The sequence below is a fragment of the Lactuca sativa genome, chromosome 4 (genome assembly GCF_002870075.4).
Source record: "Lactuca sativa cultivar Salinas chromosome 4, Lsat_Salinas_v11, whole genome shotgun sequence".
Classification (NCBI taxonomy): domain Eukaryota; kingdom Viridiplantae; phylum Streptophyta; class Magnoliopsida; order Asterales; family Asteraceae; genus Lactuca; species Lactuca sativa.
Genome location: NC_056626.2, coordinates 192,859,205 through 192,883,916, shown reverse-complemented (window position 1 = coordinate 192,883,916; position 24,712 = coordinate 192,859,205).

Here is a 24,712-nt window from a genome sequence, read left to right as displayed (position 1 = left end):
TTACGCTAGGCGTACGTCTCCAACACCCGCGGCCATTTACTCCATCTAAGCTAGGCGTACCTCATCTTACGTTGGGCATACTCTTATGTTGGCCACCTTGTATGCATGGGATCTTCTTGTCACTACATTCCATTAGGGGCTAAAATTGACAATAACTTCAAAGTGCCATAACACCTTCGTTCTAAGTTCGTCTTCGATGAACATTATATCCATGAAAAGGTGGCAGGAAGCCCTACGCTCCTATCTACACCCCTAATTCTAAAACCTTATGGATAAAATCCAGGACCGATAAAAGACCGAATTGCCCCTACCCTTTGGCTTCCGAGACCACAACCGAGTACTTTCAAAACTGGGTGTTGCAGAGGTGGCCGAGATTGTTCGGGGTCAGATTCTGGAGATGTTTGGGTCTATCGAGACCGCCGTGATGGAGTATTTTGATGAAAAATACATAGCCATTGTTGAGATTGTGGTTGTTGCAGCCTTCGCAGCCGTGGCGGCTGCAGGTACGGGGATAGGTCAGACTTTTCAGTACCGGGACTTCAATAACATGAATCCTCTGACTTTCAATGGGATCCAGAACCCAATCATATCCATGAGGTGGCTGTCTGACGTGGAGGGGTGTTTCTTCACGTGCTCATGTCCTGCTGACCAGAAGGTCAGATGTGACAAAGATCACCAGCATGTTCACTATGAAGGTTGATGTTTTGCCAAGAGTTTGCATCCGGTCAGGCTCACATGACTCGTTATCTGAGCATGCTCAAGACTGACATCAGACTGTTTGTCACTACCCAGCACTGTGATACATTATTGGAGTTTTAGGAGGCCGCTAGGCGCTAGGAGCTTGAGATTAAGCTGCATTTGAGAGATAAGAGGCAGGCCCCGACGCATTCGCAGCCGGCGCCGAAGCGGTCCAAGACCGTTGATTCTAGGTCAGGAGGTCAGCACGGCCGCACTTGTGGGAAGTGTAGGAAGGATCATTCTTGGTTTTGTCGATCTGGTAGCGGGTGCCACAAATATGGAAAGCAGGGCCACATTGTTAGGGATTGTAGGCAGCAGACTCCAGCTTCTGGGGTCAGACTTTGTTACCATTGTGAGCAGGTGGGCTATATGAAGGCCCAATGTCCCCTACTAGCTGCCATGCCGGCGTAGGCTCCAGCGTCAGCTACACTGAGGATTACTGAAGGGGGTTAGGGTAAAGTAGAGCCTCCGAAGGCTTGGGGACGCACCTTTCAGCTTACAGCCAAGGAGGCCAGGACTGCACCAGATGTGGTTGTTGGTATGTTTCTATCCCCTTATCTTGATTATTATATTTGTTTTAAGCTTATATATTTGTACCTATGATTAGGTACCTTTTGAGAGAACTCTTTGCCTGCTTTGGTATTATTTGACTTCGAGGCGAGTCAGTCATTTGTCTCTCGATCATTCAGTAGGAAGTTGGGTTTGTCGGTAAGAGAGCTAGAGTGTCTGTTGCGAGTCTCCATCGCCAATGAATACAGGATTTTTGCTTTTTCAGTCAATCGGGGTTGCGTTTTTGAGATCTTTGGAGTATCCTTCCCGGTAGACTTGATTCTGATTCCCATGGTGGATGTATGTGTGATTGTGGGTATGGACTGGTTGAGTCGCTTCAGTGCCATGATTGACTGTAAGGATCAGTGGGTGGTGGATCGAACCCCAAGTGGGCGAGAACTGGTTATCTATAACGAGGGAACCAGATTGGGTTCAGGGTTTTGCTCATCTGCCAGGGCTCGGCAGTATATTCAGAACAGGTGTGTAGGTTATTTGGCCTATGTGAAGGATACTTGGGTCAGGGATCAGGTCTCGGTTTTCGAGGTTCTAGTGGTTAGAAAATTTTCTGATGTGTTTCTGGAGGAGTTACCCGAGGTGCCTCTTGAGAGGCAGGTCGAGTTCAAGATCGACTTAGTGCCAGTGCGGCCCCTATCGCCAAGGCACCGTACCGATTGGCACCACCCGAGATGCAGGAGCTGTCATCTCAGTTACAGGAACTGTTGGGCAAACAGTTCATCCGTCCAACTCCATGGGGAGCACTGATACTCTTTGTGAGGAAGAAGGATGGTTCACACTGAATGTGCATTGAATATCGGGAGTTGAACAAGCTGACAGTGAAGAACCGTTACCCCCTCCCATGGATAGATGATCTCTTCGATCAGTTACAGGTAGCATCTTGGTTCTCCAAGATAGACTTTAGGTCCGACTACCATCAGGTCATGGTTAAGGAGGAGAACATGGATAAGACCACCTTTTGGACTCATTACAGACATTATGAGTTTGTGGTGATGCCGTTTGGGCTCACCAACACATCTATAGTTGTCACACCCCGCTAAAGTGGAAACACAGGACGTGGCAGGACAAAGGGTCTCATAGCAAAAGTTAAAAGACAACACCAACCATACTATTAAAAACTTTACAAATTACCATAAGTTTGAACAACTTTTAAAAGTAATTAGACATATTAAAAAAGAACAACACATGCAAATGCTCCTACAAGTGTTGTGCCTCAACATGCCTCTTACTAGGTGATTCCTGAAAAAGCATGTAAAACGAGTGTCAACTATAAAAATAGTTGGTGAGTTCACAAGTTAAAAATAATATTGGTTTCATGAATCGTAATCGAGTTTTGATAGAAGTTTCATAAATAAAAGTACATTGCTAAAATGAGTAAATAATTTTGCATAAACAAAGTTCGTTGTCATCATGAGAAATAAAGTACGTTGCCAAAATGAGATGCAAAGTTCATATTCTCATGGGAAATAGAGTTCATTTCTAAAATGAGTAAACAAGTTTCATTGATAAAATGAGAATACAAGTTTCGTTTCTAAAATGAGTATACAAGTTTTGTTGCTAAAATGAGTATACAAGTTTCGTTGCTAAAATGAGTATACAAGTTTCATTGCTAAAATATGATGTGCATCAAGTTTCCATTCATGAGTTCACAACCCAATCCTAATTACCGAATCGTGCCCTATTGACTATTATGTGTATCGCAAACATAGAGAATAAAATGGCAAAATGCACTCAAGCGAATCGTGCGAGTGACGAGTTGTCTACCTCCTAACAGCGCTATCCATAATGACCATGGGCTCAAAAGAGTTAATGAGTTGTGTCAAATGATTCCAGGGACTTAATCACGATATAGTCCTCATGAATTAAAGTAACATACAAATACATGCAAAATATAGCAACCAAGTTTGATACAATTCAAAATAAATACAACGAACATAAATAGTTTAGGACATGCTTTTCCACCGCAAAACATTTAAAAACCAAAAATAAGGGGCATGTGTGAATACTCACAATGCATTGAGATGATGCAAATGATGTCTTGAACTACATTCTAGTTGTATCACTATCGATTCCTACAACTATGTTACACACTAATAAGTCTCTAATCAAAAACTAATACTTGTATGCTTACTCCTACAATAGAATGATGCCAATATCATGTCAAAATTTAATAGTGTTATGTTACAAACATTTTTCTGTGAAATTTAGATTTCTATGAATCAATTTGTTGTATAACAAATTCAAGTGAAAAATCTCACTTTTGGCAATGTCATTTGAAGTGTAACTATAACATTTTGGAAAGTGCTTCTAATGGCTAAATATTTAAAACTAAATAAAATAAGATACAAAATTTCTCAAACTTTGTATTTCAGTTTTAGCTGAAGTCAATGACATTAAAATAAATTTTCTTAAGTTTTTTATTTGTCTAACTAGTTTTCACCAATTTAATTTCTTGAAAACATCATAAAATTTTGGGAAAATAGTAAATGATCATGGAAAATTATTATATTTTATGTGTTACTACTTCATAATTTTCTTAAACTGGGAAAATTATTAAATGTCAATTTTGAACAATAAAACATGGTTTTATAATTTAATAATCTTTTGCACCAAGAAATTTTAATTCAATACAAAACGGCAGTGAAAAATCACCAATTTTTTTTATGTTCCAACTGAAGTTTAGGACTTTTATAAAAAATTTCCATGAATTTTGTATACGTATAGATAGTTTCCCTTTATTTAATTGCTCAAATCAAAACAAATTCGAAATAAATAGGAAACAGTTTATAAAATTTTCCAAACATTTTGTGCCACTGTTATTTAACATATATAAGGTGGGAAAAATATCAAAGTTAGTTTTCAAACAGTTTCACTATTTTTCTTTGTTTTATCATTTAAATAAACATTAATTCATGAAAATTTGTTAAACAGTAGGTAAAATTCACTAAACTTTTTATTTATGATTTATGCATAATATAAGTTATTCTAATCAACTTTCGTAATCTTTAGATAAGTGTAGCTATTTTTCATCAATTTAAACATTCATTAAATCAGGAAAACATAAGAAATTGTCTTGCAAAAATCTAGAAAAGTCTCATGGAGTCTTTATGATGTCTAAAAGATGTGAAAATTATTAAATATGGTTTTGGACATTCGTAACTGTATCTTAAATTTTTTTTCTCTTCAACAAAAATAAATTTGAAATCAACAGAAAACAATCATAGAAATGCATGCAACTTCATGAAACATCTTTAACTAGTGCATAGGTCATATCAAAAATTTACCATAATTTATTGACCAAAAAAAGTATTTTATGTGAATTATTGCTCTATTTTATTGCTAACATTACAATAAATTGAAAAAATGAGTTGTTTTCTGAAAATTTCTAGATCATCTTATTTTGTTGTTTGGATTTTGGGAAAAATTGGATTTAAGCAGAAAATGAGTTTCAAATATTTATTTATAAATAAATCATTTATAAGCATTCTTAACAATGTACTATGATAATCAAACCTTTAAGTTTGATGTTCATCACATGCATTATGATTTGAAGGCCATGAATGAACTTGATTTGTTCAAAATGATGTTTCTAAATGAAAAACTTGAATGCATGTGGTTTTGGATCTTTAAAACTTGTAAAACTCAAGTTGATGGATTTGATTTAGGTTTTGATCATTGGATCCCACCTTCTAACAACATGCATGTTGTTTTTGGGTTGAATCTTACCACCATCATGTCACACCGCCAAACCGGAACAACGGAAATGTTCGGAGGCGAAGGACGTCATGTATAGCATCACAACAATACATAATAGTAATCAAAGTCAAACAACCATTGTATTTACAAAGTTATAATTTTTACATATGTGTTCAAAACATAGTATATATGACACCAAAAGTACAAGTTTAAAAGAAATGAGTCTATAGAGCTCCGTCTTCTCAAAAATCTGGGTGTGTACCTGTCTACTGATTCCCTGAGAATACAAGTAGTTTTGAAAAGGTGTCAAAAATTAAGTTGCTGAGTTCATAAGTATGTTTGTAACTGAAATCTGTTTTCTTGTGCTTGATAATGTAAACATGTTTTTCCCAAAAAAAATCATATATTTACTGTTGTATTATATTGTAAGCAAAACGTGTGAAAGTTACTATACTCTGAAGTAGTAAAATATAGTTTAGTTCACACAAGAACTATGAAAAGTATGTTTTCTCTGTACTAAAATAGTATTATGTTCTTGTACTAGTATGCAACTAATGTGTTTGTAATTGTCTAGTATAACCAACTGTACTTGTAAAATACTATATTATAGCTTTATAATTAAATAAAACTATGTGAAGTTGTTTACTTATTCATACACTAATCATTTTGTTCAATACAAAATTGTGAGTTATTATAACCATGCTTGATGACGTAAGATGGCCTGAACATGGCGTTCTTCAGGCGTCGTAGATGTTATGACATTTGTCACCACAGGTCTGCCGACCTAGCTGTTGCAAGTAGCTCTGGTGTGAGATTTTCAGTCTCGTATAGATCTATATACAAGTGTCACACTCTCCCTCCAGGAGACTCTAGTTACAATTTCAAGACTTGGTGGGTACTTAGAAAAATACGTGAAGGTTTTCTCACAAATGCTATATTGATGATGACACATAGAATAATGAAAGGTTACTTTGTAATAAATACACTGTAAGTAAGTTTCATAAACTATATTTAATATAGTTTATATGTTTCTTTTCTGTAATGTACTATGTTTGTTTTCTATAATGTACTATGTTTGTTTTCTGTTTTGTAATCTGAGCCTTGTAATCAATGAATAAGTTCCCTAAATTATACCTATTATAGTTTATATGTTTGTTTTACTATAATGAAAATCTTTGTTTAATTTTGTAAAAGTCTGTAATACTGTTGTTCCTTGAAATCCACTATTTGTATTCAAATAGCACTAAAACCAATTGAAAAACATTTTATATTTATATAAATATAATATTTATATAATTATGATTAATTAGAGATTCGACTAAATAACTTTACCCCAAGCCCACAACCAAACAAGGAACATGAAATGAGGTCAAATTACATATTTTAAATCTTTTGAATCCAAATTATATAATTTATACATATATATACATATATATATATATATATATATATATATATATATATATATATATATATATATATATATAATTTTGATAATGATAACAATTTTAAAACATTAAAAACATTTAGATATTAACACAATTTTTATTGTGTTTCACTTATATTCCCCCTTAAAACAGTTAAAAATCATGTAAATGTAGGGGTATGAACTCGCTTGATGAGTGGTGATTCGAGCAACATTTCGTTTCTAGGAAGGATTTTTCTTGATGAAACCGAGAGTTTTTGATGAAAAATCGGGCTTTATGCCGGCAGATTTTCGACTGGAAAAGATTATTTTCTAGAGGACTTCGAGGCTCATGGCTTTCTTTGGGTGTTAGGGGTATTCCTAGGCTTTTGGGGTTAAAAGTAGCTTGAAAAGGTGTTTAAATTGATAGAGGGTTTGAAAATGGTAAACGAAACCCGGAAGCCTCGCATGCTATTTATAGGAGGCTAAGGCCTCGCATTACATTAGACGTACTTCTTGGTACGCTTAGCGTACTGCGGTATACTTGAGTACACTGGGTGTACTATCTCGTACCTTGGGCGTAGTGGCTACGTGTTTTTTGATCAGTTTCCCAGCTTCGGACGTGCCAAGTCTACTGATACGCGTCGAAGCTAGTCCGAGTATGTTGGGCGTACTCTTTTGTATGTTGGGCGTACTTCATACAAGATATGTGTCCTCTAATCGGGTTTCAAGCTTCAGATGTGTAAAGGCTACTTGCGCGCATCGAAGCTAGTCCGAGTACATTGGGCATACTCTTTTGTACGCGGGGCATAATCCATCGCGAAATGAATTTTTCAAACTTCAAAAATTCATAAATTTCTCATACAACTTCCGTTTTTGAAATTCTTTATATCCCCGCGTAGTTGAGACTGTGCTCTACAACTTTCGTTTAGACTCCATCGGCTAATTTTGACTTTATTTTTAAAGTTATATTTTTAACAGGCCGGGACAGGAAAAATCCATTAAAAATTCATAACTTCTTTGTCTGACGTCTGTTTTTGTCTGTCTTTTTACCGTTGGATTTCTTTTGACAAGATCTTCGATTCTCGTTTAGGTTGTTTTGGCTAAAAGTTGCTCGATCTAAATTTTGAGCTTCGAGCTGCATACTGTAATGTCAAATCTTAGAAAATTCATAACTTCATCACACGAAGTCAGATTTGGATGTTCAGTTTGACGTATTTTACGAATTTCATTTAGATCGTTAAAGATAAAAAGTATTTTATTTTAATTTCACTTTTTACGTCATACAACGTTTTGCCGATTTTGTTTAGGATCTTCGATAGGTTATAACTTCTTCGTTATAACTCTGATTTCAGTGTTCTTTATATTCTCGGAATCCTTGTTACAATGTCTACCACTTTATTCATCCCAATTAAGTTTATTTAACATTTCCTCATTGTGGATTAATAAGTAAACGCATATTGGTATTTGCATATTTAGTCCTATTTTAAGCATAGATTTTTATCATTTGTTAGCTAATTAATTGCATATTATGGACAAAAGATACTTAAAAGTGTTTGAATTGTGTTTTCAGTCCAAAAGTGAAGCTCGGAAGCAAAAGGAAGCAGGAGAAGCGGTTGGGAGCTCAGTAGTTGAACAAAGAAGAAAAACACCAAAAACAATACCTACTTGGAGAGTAGGGTCGACTACTCGGCAAGTCTAATCGAAGATTCGAAGAGATAAAGACTCCGTGACTTACCGTATACAAGAATCAAGGGATGGACTCGGCGAGTCGGTCATGGACTCGACGAGTCGGGTCGAATTTATAAAAAGAACTTCTCAGATCGACACGGGAATCTCTGGAAACATTTTGGAGAGAAGAGCTGCGACTGAAGAGTCAGAAGAACCCTAGAGATCGAAGATACAACCTAGAATCCAATTCCGAAGGAGATTTGAGGCAAATTCTCATCATTCTACTTAATCTATTGTTTTCAATTATGGTTAGACAATTAGAATTCGTTTATTTGCTGTTAATTACCTCAATCATGAGCTAAAACTCTTAAAGTTTTGTTTGGGGATACAATATTGATACTATGGTTTGATTTATGGTAGGATTAATTCAATATTGGTGATTTTGTTGATTCTAGCTTGTTAAAGAACCTTGTGTGTGAATGATAACTATTTTTCTGTTAATAGGAAGATAATTAAATAGTATGAACATCTTTTAATTGTCAACCTCATATGTTTATGTGACCACTTTATCATATGTCTAGGATTAATGAACATGAAACTAGAATTAATAAGAAAAATAGGTAAATTCATGTGTGAGCTTGTGTGATGACCATCAACAAGAGGTTAACTAAAGGACCAAATTAGTTAACCATTACAAGTCTAAATTAACCCGAATAAATAACCTAGTGAATTGAATTAAATTAGACAATTGGCCACTGTTTGATGTAGGTTGTTCTCTAATGATTAGTGCAGCGAACGTGAATCTAATCACTTGAATCGGTAGCCAGTAGAAGAATTAATCCATTGAACCATTGCCATAATATCAACCATAGGATCAATTGTGTTGAACTAAACATAAGTCTCTTTCATTATTGAATTTAGTTGAATCTTAGCTTTTCTAGTTTTTAGTTAATTAGTTCGAGTATTAATTGTTTAAGTTTCTAGTCTTGCAAAACTAGAGAAAACCTCTTTATTGCTTAATCTTTAGATATTATTAGTTTTTAGTTTTAATTTACCATTCCCTGTGTTCGATACCCTACTTATTTAGCTTTACCACAATTGATAGGTCCACTGCCTTTGTGTGTTAATTTTATAATCTAAAGTAGGATTAAAACTAGTTGATTTTACACACATCACATATAGTATTCAAAGATTTCTCTTTATTACTTTAAAAACTAGTTACAAGTTAATCTAAATTATTACATTGATTTGAAATAACAGGTCGTTACATTATCCCCCCGTTAGAGGGAATTTGGTCCCGAAATTATTTCGAAAGTTGTACTTATGGACTAGGGAAAAGATGTGGATATTTTTATTTCATCTGATCTTCCTGTTCCCAAGTGAATTCAGGTCCTCGCTTGGCATTCTAGCGAACCTTCACTATTGGTATACGGCTTTGTTTTGTTCTTTTGATTTCCTTATCCATAACCTCCATTGGTTCTTCTATGAAGTGTAGACTCTCGTTTAATTCGATTGCATCAAGTGTAATTACAAGAGTCTCATCACACAGAGACTTCTTGATATTTGAAACATGAAAAGTGGGATGAATGTTATTGAGTTGATGCAGTAGTTTGAGTTTATAAACAATCGGACCAATTCTAGCAAGAATCTCGAATGGTTCAATGTACTTTGGACTTAGTTTTTCACTTTTTCCACAGCGTATCATTCCTTTCCAGGGCGAGACCTTTAACAAGACACGGTCACCAGCCTGGAAATCCAAGGTTTTTTGTCGTTTGTCTGCATAACTCTTTTGTATGTCTCTAGAAGCTTTCAATCGTTCCCGAATTTGGACAATCGTTTCTGTGGTTTCACGAATGATCTCCGGACCGGTTAGATTACTATCTAGTACTTCGTTCTTGGCTAGTTGCGTATCGCCCACTTCAGCCTAGCACAGAGGGGATCTGCACTTACGGCCATATAGAGCTTCAAAGGGTGCAACTTTGATGCTAGTGTGATAGTTGTTGTTGTAGGAGAATTCAACAAGTGGGAAATGGGTATCCCAAGCTTTACCAAAATCTCTCACACAAGCCTTTAACATGTCTTCCAACGTTTAAATTGTTCTCTCACTTTGCCCATCAGTTTGAGGAAGGTACAATGTACTTATGTCAAGATTTGTTCCCATGGACTTTTGCAATGATTGCCAAAACCGCAAGGTAAATCTACTATCTCGGTCAGAGACAATAGATATTGGCACACCATGCAATCGTACTATCTCTTTAATGTACATCCTTTTTAACTTATCCATTTTATTAGTTTCTTTTATTGGCGGGAAGTGTGCGGATTTGGTTAATCTATCGATAATAACCCAAATGGTATCATGACCACCCGCTGTCCTAGGTAACTTGGTTATTAAATCCATTGTAATCCGCTCCCACTTCCACTCGGGTATTTCTAGTTGTAGAAGCAAACCTGAGGGCTTTTTATATTCTACATTGAATTTGGCGCAAGTTAGACACTTGCCTACAAAAGTAGCTATCTCGTATTTGAAGTTTGGCCACCAATAGAGTTTCTTTAGGTCTAGATACATCTTGTCTAAACCTAGGTGAACGGAGTATCGAGTTTTATGGGCTTCGTTCATGACAATATCTCTGTAGTCACCGAACATCCGTGTCCATATTTGATTCATAAAATAATGAACTCCATCACCCTTGATTTCCAAGTTATTTTCCAGTCACCTTAAGGCTTCAACTATCATGTTCTCAGGTTTCAAGGCTTGCAGCTGAGCCTCCTTGATATCTGTAGATAGGTGGGAATGGAGAGTCATGGTTAGAGACTTTACTCGGCGGCCCGAGTACTCTTTCAGACTAAGGGAATCCTGTCACACCCCAAAACCAAGAACGGCGGAAACGTTCTGGGGCGGAGGACGTCATGTTTAATATCAACAACAATCTAAAGTAGTAAACAAGCAACAACATCATCCATTGCATTAATAAAATAATTATTATACAATTGTATTCTGTCAAATTTTGATAAACACTAAAGCATAAATCAAAATGAAAGATAAGTCTTGAGTAAGCTTCATCTTCCTTTCTCCTTGCATCGGTACCTGTCTATGATGACCTGAGGATACAAGTAATTTTGAAAGCGAGTATCAGCTATAAAGCTGGTGAGATCATAAGTATTAATGTGTCTTAATTTGTAATAACTTATAATTTCTAAGACTTGACATTACTTCGAAAGAAAGCTAGTATAAGTATGAAAATGTTTGTAGCTCAACTGTAAATGTTCGAAAATCCCTAGAAATCCCTATGATTCCTATTAGTAACAAAAGGAGTCTTCTACCAAGACTTAACTGTTCTGTGTGTGTGTGTCTCTTGTAAGAGTAAGTATTTTTCCAAAGCATAACTATCATTATCCAACAATATAGTTTGTACAATTACGTTTAAGTGAGGTTATCACTAAAAATATGTACTGGAAAAATTAACGTAGTACTAAAACGTAGCTCTAAAAGGACTACTACCGTACTAACTACCTCAGGCCGGATCTTGGGCAAAGGCATTACGTGATAAATTGCGCCATACTATCGACTAGTAACAACGACATAATGAATGGTCGTAATAAAGATATGACGTTTGGCACCCGCAGACCTGCAGGTCCGGCTGTAGCTAGCAGCAAGGTGTAGGATTGTCCATCCAGCATAGATCTATACACAAACTCATACTATGGATTGATTATATCTACATAAGGATGGTCGAAATCAATATATGACGTTTGGCACCCACAGAACTGCAGGTCCGGCTGTAGCTAGCAGCAAGGCGTAGGATAGTTAATCCATTATAGAATCTATACGCAAACTCAACGCTCCCCCTTCAAGAGACTCTGGCCGCAACTCAAGTCATGAGGTTTTAAGTCATGCTCCGATTTAAATCACAGTAATCGACGTATTCTCGTATATGTAAATGTAATGTACTGTTCTAGCTATAATGTAATGGACTGTTCTACCAAGTATAGCAATGTAATGAGTTGTAATGTTCTATGTGTACTAGCTGTAATGTAATGAACTATAATGTTCTATGTGTGCTAGCTGTAATGTGTGCTCTCTCTATCTAGCAAGTATAGTAATGTAAACGTTCTAGTATTCTTGTATATGTTCTCGTCCTAGTATAGATGTATATGTAATGTACAGTAATGTTCTAGAAAGTATTGACTCATGAATGAACTGACTCATTGTATGATATCGCGTTCTAGTAATGGTTCTAGTATCTTCCTGAACTACCCATATGGTAGCTTACTAGTAATCTAAGTAGTACGTATGGACGTGGATGTATACCCTTGCTACCCAAGGGCATAGGATGAACTGGAAGGACCTTTTATGACTATATATGTACACATGATATATAACAAATCTTTAAACGACCTTCGGACGAATACCCAATGTCCCACCAGACCACAACTCAAGGCGCGAAAAGGAAATAGGGTGGATAGTCTTCCTAAGTCTTTTAAACATTTCTTATATAACTATACATATAGAGGCATGCAATTTATAATAAAATAAAAGCATAAGTAAGTTTTGTAAAACAATTGAAACAGAACTATTATTTTTAAGAAGAGATCGACTTGATGTCAATCTATAAAACAATTTAAAGGCATAAGTATGATAAAACAGTTTTGAGTATAAGGAAAACATCGTTTGAAACACAGTTGTAAATAAGTTTGAAAGGCAATGTACAGAGTAAGATGTACTGTGTAATAAGTAGTTGAAAATATATAAAATGTTTATAAAAATCATTTGAAGGAAACTATTTGGTAAAACGGCTAATGAGTAGCCAAATCTTTTGAATGTTGTATATTAATCACATGTGATTGATGTAATAAGTAATATAATCCTACTTACTAATCACATGTGATTGACATAATAAGTAGCATGATTCTACTTGTATCCCCCCCCCCATAAAACATTTGAAATAGTTTAAAACATTAGTTAAGGGGTATGAACTCACCTGCAGTATGTGACTGGAAATGAACGGGCTGTTATCGTACGGAAGGATCGGACAAGTGCTTGGTGTCAAGTGATGACTTAGACACACACAATGATCCTAATTACATATGAAGACATATGTATATAAATAATTAGAGATTTAATCACTAACTATGCAAGTATAAACATTTACGCGTGAGGTCAACACTTTTGGTCAAGTGCTAGGAGGCTAATGGGTTGCAACAAAGAAGTGCAACGCCCCTAATGGAAGTTTAAGGTCAAAAGACCATATTCATTAGAGTTTACGGCCCAGGGGAGTAAGCTGCTGGCCGTAAACTCTCAAACAAGCCATGAAATGGAGTTTAGAAGTACTACAACTTTAGCGGGGAATTGCTTCAAGGCTAGACAAGAGTTTAAGGTACCATATTGACTCCTAAGGGGAGTTTACGGCCCAAAGACCCTTTTCCCTTGGAGTTTACGGCCGTAAACTCCCTTGGGAGGGTTCTTATTGTGCTTTCAAGTCTCCAATATATCTAGGAACAAGTCTAGGCTTCAATATTTGGATTAAGGAAGATTTAAGGCACTAAATGGGACCATTTGATGGAGTTTACGGCCATAGAACTCTTTGGGCCGTAAACTCCCTCACACATGAGGTCCTAAGAATTTTAACTAGTCCATATCTCATCTAAGTACTTGCCCTAAAAGTTTCTTGGCCTAAGGAAGTGTCTAGGGTGTCCTTTGACCCCATTAAAGGAGTTTACGGCCCAAGAAATACTCTTGGTCGTAAACTCTCCAACACTTATGCTTTTCATGTGTTATCTAGGCCCCAAACACATTAAGGTACATGCCAAAAATGAATACTAAGTCTTAGGAAGAGTTTGAAGGCATTTTGGAACCTAAAACTTGGAGTTTACGGCCTAAGGAGCATCTTGGCCGTAAACTCCCTTCCAATGTTGGTTTCTAATTGTTTTGTTGGTCTAAAACACTTGCTTAAGGCTTCTAGGTTCTTGTTCTAAGGCTAAAGGATCACTAGGCACTCATTTGTGCCCTTTACTTGGAGTTTACGGCCCAAGAGGTGGTTCCTTGGCCGTAAACTCCTCAAACTAAGTGATTTTGATTTGTTTCTAGCCTCTAATGATCATACACTAAGTCCTTAGTTAGTTTCCTAACACGGAAATGGGACTAGGTGGCCTTTAGGCTTGATTTTGGAGTTTACTCCCCAAGAACATTCTTGGGCGGTAAACTTCCGGATCTTGTGTTTTGGACATGCAAACAATGTTATAAAGCATATAACAAGTATTAAAACACATTTAGGGAAGTAGACTCACAATCTGGGATGAAAACCCGAAGATCCGTGAGAGAGTATTTGGCTTTTCTCTAAATGGAAATCAAATAATGAACCAATTTGGTTCAGAATTCTATTTATAGTCCAGAGATTTTTGGCAGAAAATATTTCTATTCTCGGAATGGATTCTAATGACCTAGAGTAATGGAATTACATTGTTGCACAAAATCCTAGTGCACCCACTCTCCTAATAACTCCTTAGGTGTAAAACCCTAAAACTGTCAAACTTATTCCATAAGTCTGAATTTTCACTGAAACTGCTTTACTTCCATTGGATTGAGGTGGTTTGATTTGAATGGAAAATTTTGGGTTGTCACAAATCTGTTACAACATTGGCCTTGCTGGGATGATAACCACATTTGTAATCATTTAGTAGCTCTACCCATCGTCGCTGTCTCATGTTGAGTTCTTTCTGATCAAAGATACGCTGAAGCTTTTATGATCAGTAAAGACTGTGTATTTTGCACCATACAGGTAATGCCTCCAGATCTTCAAGGCAAAAACAACTTCTCCAGTTTGAGATCGTGTGTAGTATAATTAACTTCGTGGTTCTGAAGCTGTCTCGAGGCATAGGATATAACCTTTCCTCGTTGCATAAGAACGCAGCCTAGCCCTTGCTTGGAAGCATCACAGTAAACTACAAAATCATCCATTCCTTCTAGGAGGGACAAGATTTGTGCACTGCAAAGGGATTGCTTTAAGGTATGGAAAGCAGTTTCTTGTTTCTCCTCCCATTTGAATGTCACCCCTTTTTAGGTCAAGGTGGTGAGTGGCTTCGCGATCTTTGAAAAGTTCTGAATGAATCTCCTATAGTAGTCAGCGAGACCTAGAAACTGTCAAAATTTTGTTGGGGTTCGTGGGGTCGCCTAACTTTCGATTGCTTTGATCTTGTAGGGATCAACATGTATACCATCCTTGCTGACTACATGACCTAGGAACTCCACCTTTCGAATCTAGAATTCACATTTGGAGAATTTCGCATACAATTTCTCTGCCCTTAAGTTTTCCAAGACTTGTCGCATGTGTTGGCTGTTTTCTTCCTTACTTTGGGAATAAACCAGTATATCACCAATGAAGACTATGATGAACTTGTATAACTAAGGTCGACACACTCTGTTCATCAGGTCCACGAATATTGCGGGTGCATTCGTTAGACCAAATAGTATCACTACAAATTCGTAGTGACCGTAGCGAGTTTTGAAAGTGGTCTTTGGAATCTCTATCTCCTGGACTCGTAGCTGATGGTATCCTGATCTCAGGTCAATATTAAAGAAGAAGCTCGCCCCTTGAAGTTGATCAAAGAGGTCATCTATCCGTGGTAAAGGGTATCGGTTTTTAACGATAAGTTTGTTTAATTCCCGGTAGTCTATGCACATGCGAAACGATCCATCCTTCTTTTTCACGAACAAGACCGCTGTTCCCCAGGGTGAGAGGCTTGGTCTAATGAAGCCTTTACTGAGAAGTTCGTTCAACTGGCTGGTTAGTTCCTACATTTTTGAAGGTGCAAGATGATATTGTAGCTCCGAGAATCAAGTCGATTCGGAATTCGACTTGGCATTTAGGAGGAACTCATGAGATATCTTAGGGCAACACATCAGGGAAATCACAAACTTCAAGGATATCCTTGATGCTTTTCACTTCTTGTGTCTTATTGACAACATGAGCTAAGAAGGCACAATAATCTTTGCGAAGATACTTCGGAGCCTTGACGCAAGAAATGATTTTAAGATTTGCACCAGATTTGTCGCCATAGATAACGAGAGATTCGTTACTTGGTAGGTTAAGACGGATGGATTTTTCGTAACATAGGATATCAGCACGGTGGAGCTTAACAAATCCATGCCAATTATGATCTCAAAACTTTTAATTGAGACCGGCATAAGATCAATTTAGAATGATTGGTTATTTAGAGTAAGTGTGCATCCTAAGAGTAAGTGTGCATCCTATGTATATGTCATTGGTACTCTTGGTTTTTCTGTCGGCCATCTCAACGGTGAATGTATCTTTAAGTGCTTTTGGATTTTGTTTTAGCAGACGCTTGAATTTATGGCTTACGAAACTTTTCTCCACACCGGTAATGAAAAGAATGCATGCATAAGAATTGTTGAGAAGAAACGTACCAGCACCATATTAGGATCTGCTACTGCTTCTTCATAGCCAATCGCCAAGACTCTTCCTGTATCACTAGCATTCTTTAACTTAGGATATTTTCTCTTGAAATTTCCGACTTCCCCGCATTCATATCAAGCTTGGCTCACTCCCGCGGCAGGGACTTGAGAAATGGGTTGTGCTGGTGCCTTAAAGAAACCGACAGCATGCCCTTTTCTGTTACAGTTCTGGCAGTGCATTTCTTTGAAAACTCCCTTATGATGGTAGTTGCACTTATTGCACTATGGAAAAGTTCCAGCGTATCTACTTAGGGTTTTTGGCGTAGCAGACACATTGGTAGGAACAGGGGCTGGAACAGTAGGAGGACGATAGCAGCGTATGCTGCCACTGTTTGTTGTTTTTTCGAGGGCTCTAGAGGCAATTTCCCCTTTCACTTATTCTAGAATTTTTTCTTGTTGCCCCCTTCCTTGGGTTGCTCTGGGATGGGTACCATGAAGCCCTGACGAACTCCATGGTCTACTAGTGTCTGTGCCAAATTCTTGGCACTATCAAAAGTGTGAGGATTTGCAACTATTACATTCCTTTGTATCTGGGGAGAGTGTCCCCAAATACATATCTCTACCTTCTTGCTCTCATTGGGAACCATCCCTGTACACAGAATAGCCAGATCACTGAACCTGGCAGTATATGTAGCAATATCGGAGTCTTTCATCGTCAGCTCCCAGAGTTCCTACTCTAGCTTTTGAATTTCGCCTCTCGGACAATATTCTGCTAGCATCAGAATTTCAAATCATCCTAGCCCATAGCAGTGGTGACTGGAAGGGATAAGGATTTGACATAGCCATTCCACCAGGAAAGGGCTCTGTCTAGGAAGGTGCATGCTGCAAACTTTATTTTGCTTGCTTCAGGGAAAGCACAGATTTCAAACATTGATTCTGTTTTCTCGAACCAACATGTCAGAGTAATGAAACCTCTGGTGCCATCAAAAGTTTTGGGCTTTACATTTGTAAAGTCTTTATACGAACACTCTCGAGGGTGTCCAAGACTTTCACCGTGATTGGAGTTATGAGCACCACTTCCAGCTCCACTAGTCCCACTAGCATTGATTTGCATCATGGCAGCAGCCACGACAGCAGTTACTGTTGCTTGGAAGACAACAACAACATATTGTGGAGGTGGTGGAGGTGGTGGTGGTGGTGGTGGATTTGGTGGATTGTTGTTGTTCTTTCTGTTATACTTTCTGGGAGGCATCTTTCTCTAGAATAATTTAAGAGAAAAATGATGATCAGTTTTTTATAGCAGTTATGAGTCAGGTGATATTGAACAAATATATATTAGTTCTAAACGCATCATAACCTGACTTTCATAGTATTCTGCGATTTACAACAGGAGTTTACTAATATAAGCAAACAATTGTAATGGTACTTGTGGTATCTCTTCAAATGAATATGTATAATGAAATCCATACTCGGTCTTTCTATAATCACTTAGTGTATACTAATTCTACATAACTAAGACTAAATACACCTTCAAATAAGTGATCCTACTCTAAGTCCACAACCAAACAAGGAACAGGAAATAAAGCTAAATCACAGATTCTAAGTCTATAAAACCTTAATTATATATAACTTTATGTATACACTTAGTGACTTAGTAATTATAGCTTTACCAGTAATGATCCCTTGTTTTCATATGTTTGTTTCTAGTAAGGATGACCCTCTTGTATCTTGTTGTTTCTGTGTTATAGTGTCATAAAATACTCCTATAGTATTTTATATTTATGTTTGATTCTAGAGTTCTTCTGGTACTTAGGTAAGTTTTAGACTTGTTGCAACACCACTATCACTCCTAAACACATGTTGGTCATATCTCAAATAAATGTAGTTGATCAGGCTATAATGATCCCATATATGATTACATAAGTGTCTAGGTTTGACTGCAGTGTCCAACATCCAAATAATTTTGTATAGTTCTTATGGTGACACTGTTTCTTGTATGTATGCATGTTAATATACCTCTTATAAAATACTTGGATTTTAAAAGTATACTTTTAGTCAGGGTGCTTCAACCCCACAACATTTATAGTTTGTATATCTTTTATGGTCTGATATACTTAGTTCACTATAAACAATGCTATGATACCAATCTGTCACACCCCCAAACCCGGACGGAGGAAACATTCAGGGGCAGAGGACGCATGTACAGTATCATACCAATGCATAATAGTAATCAAAGTACAACAAACATTGTATTTACAAAGTTATAAATTTTACATCTGTGTTCAAAACATAGTATATATGACACCAAAAGTACAAGTGTAACGACGTAAATTTTCAAACAAAATTTTACTTTTTAATGATAATAAAACACATATCACATATCACAAAACACAATTATCCATTGACAATATAGTTTTCAATAGTATTTATCACAATCCAAGATCCATAAAACATATAACTCCAGCTCAGTGTGTGTGTGTACAATCAAGTCGGTGCCTTCCTACGATCCTCGGAAGTACGTGAAACACACAACCACATAACACGGTAAGCACGAATGCTTAGTGAATTCCACAAAATACCACATATATCACATTAGCCACTCAAGGATATAACACTATAAGACCCTCCAGTTTGTGTGTCTCAGTGGGACCCTCCAGTCCCATGGCTCGTTGGACCCTCCGGTCCGGTCTGGTTGGGGCCCTCCGGTCCCATAGCTCATTGGAGCCTCTGGTCCGGTCTAGGTAAGAACCCTTCGGTCTCATAGCTCATTGTACCCTCTGGTCCGGTCTCAGCATCACATAATATAGCACAAATATACATATCACATAAACAATGCACAACTCAAGTAAGGACTTAAGACCCTCTGGTCGCACATAACTACCACTCTAGGTAAAGTATAGTGAGAAGACTCACCTCATAGCTAGTAGGAAACAGACACGCACTCGAGAATCCCGAACTAGCCTCTGCCTAACAAATTAGACAAGCATTTCAATCAATATCCCTATTTTCCTCATTTACACCTAAAGTCCTCTTTTCTCTTTCTACTCTCTTGGATGGGAAAAGGACCATTTTACCCTTCCAAGGTCTCAAATGTTCCTAATTGACCCACTCTCAAGTCAACAGAATTCAATATGAGTCAATAGTCAAAGTTGACCTGATTCGCCAAGTGCACTCAGGTGACTTGTAGAGTCCACTCGTATCTTCCAAATTCTTCCAAGGGTCTCACACAACTATCACTGGGTCACGAATCGCTGGGGCAACCCGATCCGACTCGGCGAGTTGACTCATCTGGATGTCTCATTTTGACGCTTAAGGTCAGATCTGCAACTCCAACCTCTAGATCTAGCCTCCTAATTCACAAAATTTACGTAAAGGTTCGATCTTGATGACCATGCATGGCATAAATGCTCCATAATGCCATCACAAGCTCCATGGAAGGTCAAATGCATGGGGACCTGCCTATAACTCAATAAAGTTCGAATCTTTGGACCCTCAAGGTCCTCTCTAGTCCAGATCTGAGGTTCTAACCTCAAACCATGCCCAAATAGCTCAAGAACACAATATAATTGATAGAAAACCATAAAAGCTCCCAAAAATGAGATCTAACGAACATGAGGCCAAGATGAGAGCTTTTTACCTCTGAATAGCAGCTTATGACAGAAGAATGCAAGATCCACGGCCTTCTCTAGGTTAGATCCACCACACTCTTCCAATCTTTTCACCAAAATGCTCAACAATGCTCAAGATGGTCTCTCTCTCTGTCTCTCTCTCTCTCTCTCTCTATATATATATATATATATATATATATATATATATATATATATATATATATATATATATATATATATATATACACAACAAAAAGGGCAGGTTAGGGTTTCTCTCTGGGGAAGGTGGCTGCAAAAGGAGGCCATAAGGGTCTTTAAATAGACCACAAGCCTGAGAAATTAGGGTTTCCTTCAGCAGCGCTGACTCAGCGAGTCGACTCACGGACTCGTCGAGTCCACTCATTAATCCACGTCACCGGTCGCGACTACTCGTCAAGTCACTCCACATATCTCAAAATAAATACTTAAAATATTATACCTGGAAATCCGGATGTTATAATTCTCCCCCACTAGAATCATACTTCGCCCTCGAAGTCATGCCCCTCAATTAGCTCAGGATGTTACTCCCGCATCTCTGACTCCGGCTCCGAAGTCAAATCGGATCCCCTCCTGTGCTCCCACTGGACCTGAACCAGGGGCACTTCTTTGTTCCTCAAAACCTTCATATTTCGGTCTAAAATCAGGATCGACCTCTCAATGTAATTCAGGCTCACATCCACCTAAATGTCCTCTAGCGGTACTACTGTCGTCTCATCGGCGACACACTTCCTCATTTGGGACACGTGGAAGGTGTTATGAATCTGACTCAACTCTGCAGGTAGCTCCAACTGGTATGCTACCCTACCCACTCTGGCGGTCACTTTAAACGGACCGATATATCGGTGCCCCATCTTGCCCTGCTTCCTGAACCGGATCACCACTTTCCATGGGGATACCTTCAGGAGTACAAAATCCCCGACCTAAAACTCTAGCTCGGATCGCCGCCTATCCGCATAACTCTTTTGGCGAATCTAGGCTGTCAGTAACCTCTGTTTGACCTGCTGAATCTGCTTGGTCATCTTCAGCACTATCTTCGTGCTGCCCATCACCCTTTTCCCCACCTCTCCCCAACAAATGGGAGTCTGACACCTCCTCCCATATAGGAGCTCGAAGGGAGGCATACCAATACTCGAATGATGGTTGTTGATGTAAGAGAACTCAGCCAATGGTATATAGGTGTCCCAACTTCCTCCAAAGTCCATGACACATGCATATAACATGTCCTCGAGCGTCTGGATCGTCCGCTCGCTCTACCCGTCTTTCTGTGGGTGATACGTAGTACTGAAATTTAGGCGCGTGCGCAACTCTTCATGAAATTTCTTCCAAAACCTGGAAGTGAAACGCACGTCTCGATCTGATATGATAGAGATCAGCACCCCATTCCGTGCTACCACCTCTCTCTTATAGATTTCCGCCAAGCTCTCCACCGAAGTGCTCTCACAAATAGCAAAGAAGTGAGCACTCTTTGTCAGTCGGTCCATGATCACCCAAATCGTATTGACTCCATGCGTGGTCCTCGGTAGTTTGGTGATAAAGTCCATCGAAATATGTTCCCACTTCCACTATGGAATCTCTAGAGGCTGCAATGGACCGTGTGGACACTGGTGTTCTGCCTTAACCCGGCGGCAGGTTAAGCACCTCTAAACTATCCAAGAAACATCCCTCTTCACACAGGGCCACCAGTAATCTCTCTTCAAGTCTAAATTCATCTTAGCGGCCCCAGGATGGATCAAGAATCTCGATATATGAACCTCCACCATCAGTATACGCCAAGTTCCGCCCGTATATGGCACCCCAATTCACCCTCGGGTAGTCATAAGTCCTCGGCTCTCTGTCACAAACTTGGATACCTGCCCAATCACCCGTTCCCTCTTGCGGTTCTTTGGTCTCACGGCCTCCGCCTGGGCCTCTCGTATGGCATCCAAGACCGGAGTCATCACAATCATCCTCATACACACATCTCGGATCAGGGCATACTCTGATATGCGGCTCAGGGTGTCGGCTACCACGTTAGCCTTGCCCAGATGATGCAGGATCTCACAGTCATAGTCTTTCACCACATCCAGCCACCTCCTCTGGCACATATTCAGGTTGGTCTGATCCATGAGATACTTCAGGATCTTGTGGTCCGTGTATATGGTACACCGAACCCCGTACAAGTAGTAACGCCAAATCTTTAGGGCGAACACCATCGCTCCCAACTCAAGATCGTGGGTCGGATACCTCGTCTCGTAAGGCTTTAGCTGCCTCGATGCCTAGGCTATCACGTGCCCTCTCTGCATTAACACCGCACCAACCCAGATATGGATGCATCACAGTAAACCACAAAATCCTCCATCCCCTCGAGAAGGGCTAACATCGGGGCTTCCCACAACTTCTAGCAAAGAGTCTCGAATGAGGTCTGCTGCTCAAGACCCCAAGTAAAAGCAAATCCATTTCGATTCAATCTAGTGAGGGGGCGACAATCTTGGAGAAATCTCTGATAAATCTCCTATAGTAGCCAGCCAAACCCAGAAAACTCATGATCTCGATAGGGGATTTCGACACTTCCCATCTCATAACTACCTTAATCTTGGCCGGATCGACTAATATCCCATTCTGGTTAACGAGGTGTTCTAAGAACTGGACCTCCCGCAACCAGAAATCACACTTGGAGAATTTGGCATAAAGCCTCTTCCGTCTCAACACTCCAAGAATCTCTCGCAAATGCTCCTCATGCTGCTCTCTGGATCTCGAATACACCAAGATATCGTCGATGAACACGATCACTGAATGATCCAACATAGGCCTGGACACCCGGTTCATGAGATCCATGAACGCTATCGGTACGTTGGTGAGCTCAAAAGGCATTAACATGAACTCGTAGTGCCCATAACGAGTCCTGAAGGTCGTCTTCTGAACATCCTCCTCGTGGAATCTCATCTGATGATACCCGGACCTCAAATCGATCTTGGAAAATCAAGACGCACCCTGCAACTAATCGAACAAGTCGTCGATCCTCGGAAGCGGATAGCGATTCTTCACTGTCAGCTCGTTTAACTCCCAGTAATCAATACACATCCGGTGCGCACCATCCTTTTTCTTGACAAAAAGGATCGGCGCTCCCAAGGGGAGCTACTCGGTCGGCTGAATCCCTTCCCCAACAGCTTCTGAAGCTGCGAGGATAACTCATGCATCTCAGGCGGTGCAAGGCGATAAGGGGCCTTGGCAATAGGCGCCGCTCCCGAAACCAAATCAATCCGGAACTCCACCTGCCTCTCGGGAGGCACACCCGGTAACTCCTCGGGAAAAACATCCGGAAACTCTCTCACTATCGGAACCTCAGTGATAGAACTCGATCTCTCAACAGCAACTCGCGTATCCATTACATACGCTACAAAACCCTTATAACCCTACTGTAGACTCTGTCTCGCTCTAGCGACTGAGCAAAATGCCGACCCAGATCGGGTACCCTCACCATATATTGTAAGAACTCACCCACTAGGGTCTCGTATGGTCACCAACTGACGCTCGCAGTTAATCACAGCTCCGAATCGACTCAACGCCTCTCGTCGGATACTGATGTGATGACTAAATGCTAATGATATGAAAGATCAACTCACACCCGAGTTAAATAACACCAAAGCAGGTACAGAACTCACAACAAAAGTACCTATGCATAACACAATATAAGCACAAAATAGCTTAATGAAAATAAATAAAAGAACACATACCAGCCACAACATCAGGTGTTGCGCGGACCTCCTCCGCTGTCAGCTGAAAGGCTCTCCCGTGAGCCTTCGGTGCCTCGGCCTTTGCTGGTCGACTCTCTGTAGCTCAAACAGTAGCAGGTGCAGACCCCTGCACTGATCCCTGAAGCAGTTGCGGCCACTCGGTCTTCCGATGGCCAGTCTGGTTGCAGTGAAAGCAATTTGCAAACCCCTTGGGGAAATCGCTTGCAATATGCCCCTCTCTACCACACTTGTAGCACACCCCCGCTCTACATACCCCATCATGACTCTTGCCGCACTTCCCACAAGTGCGGACCTTCTGGCCCCCAGATCTCGAATCAGCGGGCTTAGCCCGCTTGGCTGTCGGCTGAGACTATGTCGGCCGCCGATCTCTCCCCAGAGACTCCGCCTCCTCCCTGGCCTGAGTCTCTAGCTCAATCTCCCTCTTCCAGGCATTTTCCTAGAGCTCAGCAAATTTCCGGTATGTTGAGTTCGCCACAAACTCGCGAATATCCCTCCTCAGTATGCTCAAGTATCGACTCATTCGTATCTGCTCGGTAGACACGTGCTTAGGGCAGAACAAAGCGCTCTCATGGAACATCCTTGTAATCACTGTCACAGACTCTATCCTCTACTTGAGGGACAAGAATTCCTAGGCCAACCGTTCCCTCTCCACCCGTGGAACATACTCATCTCGAAACATAGTAGTAAACCTCTCCCAAGACACTGCAGTGAGCTCTGCAGGAGTGAATCTGGTTGTCAGAAACTTCCACCAGTCCTTCGCCCCCAAGTGAAGCTCGTTCAGCGCGAACTGTACCCTCAAATGTTCTAGACAGGAACAAGTGTAGAAACATCCCTCAATGTCAGAGAT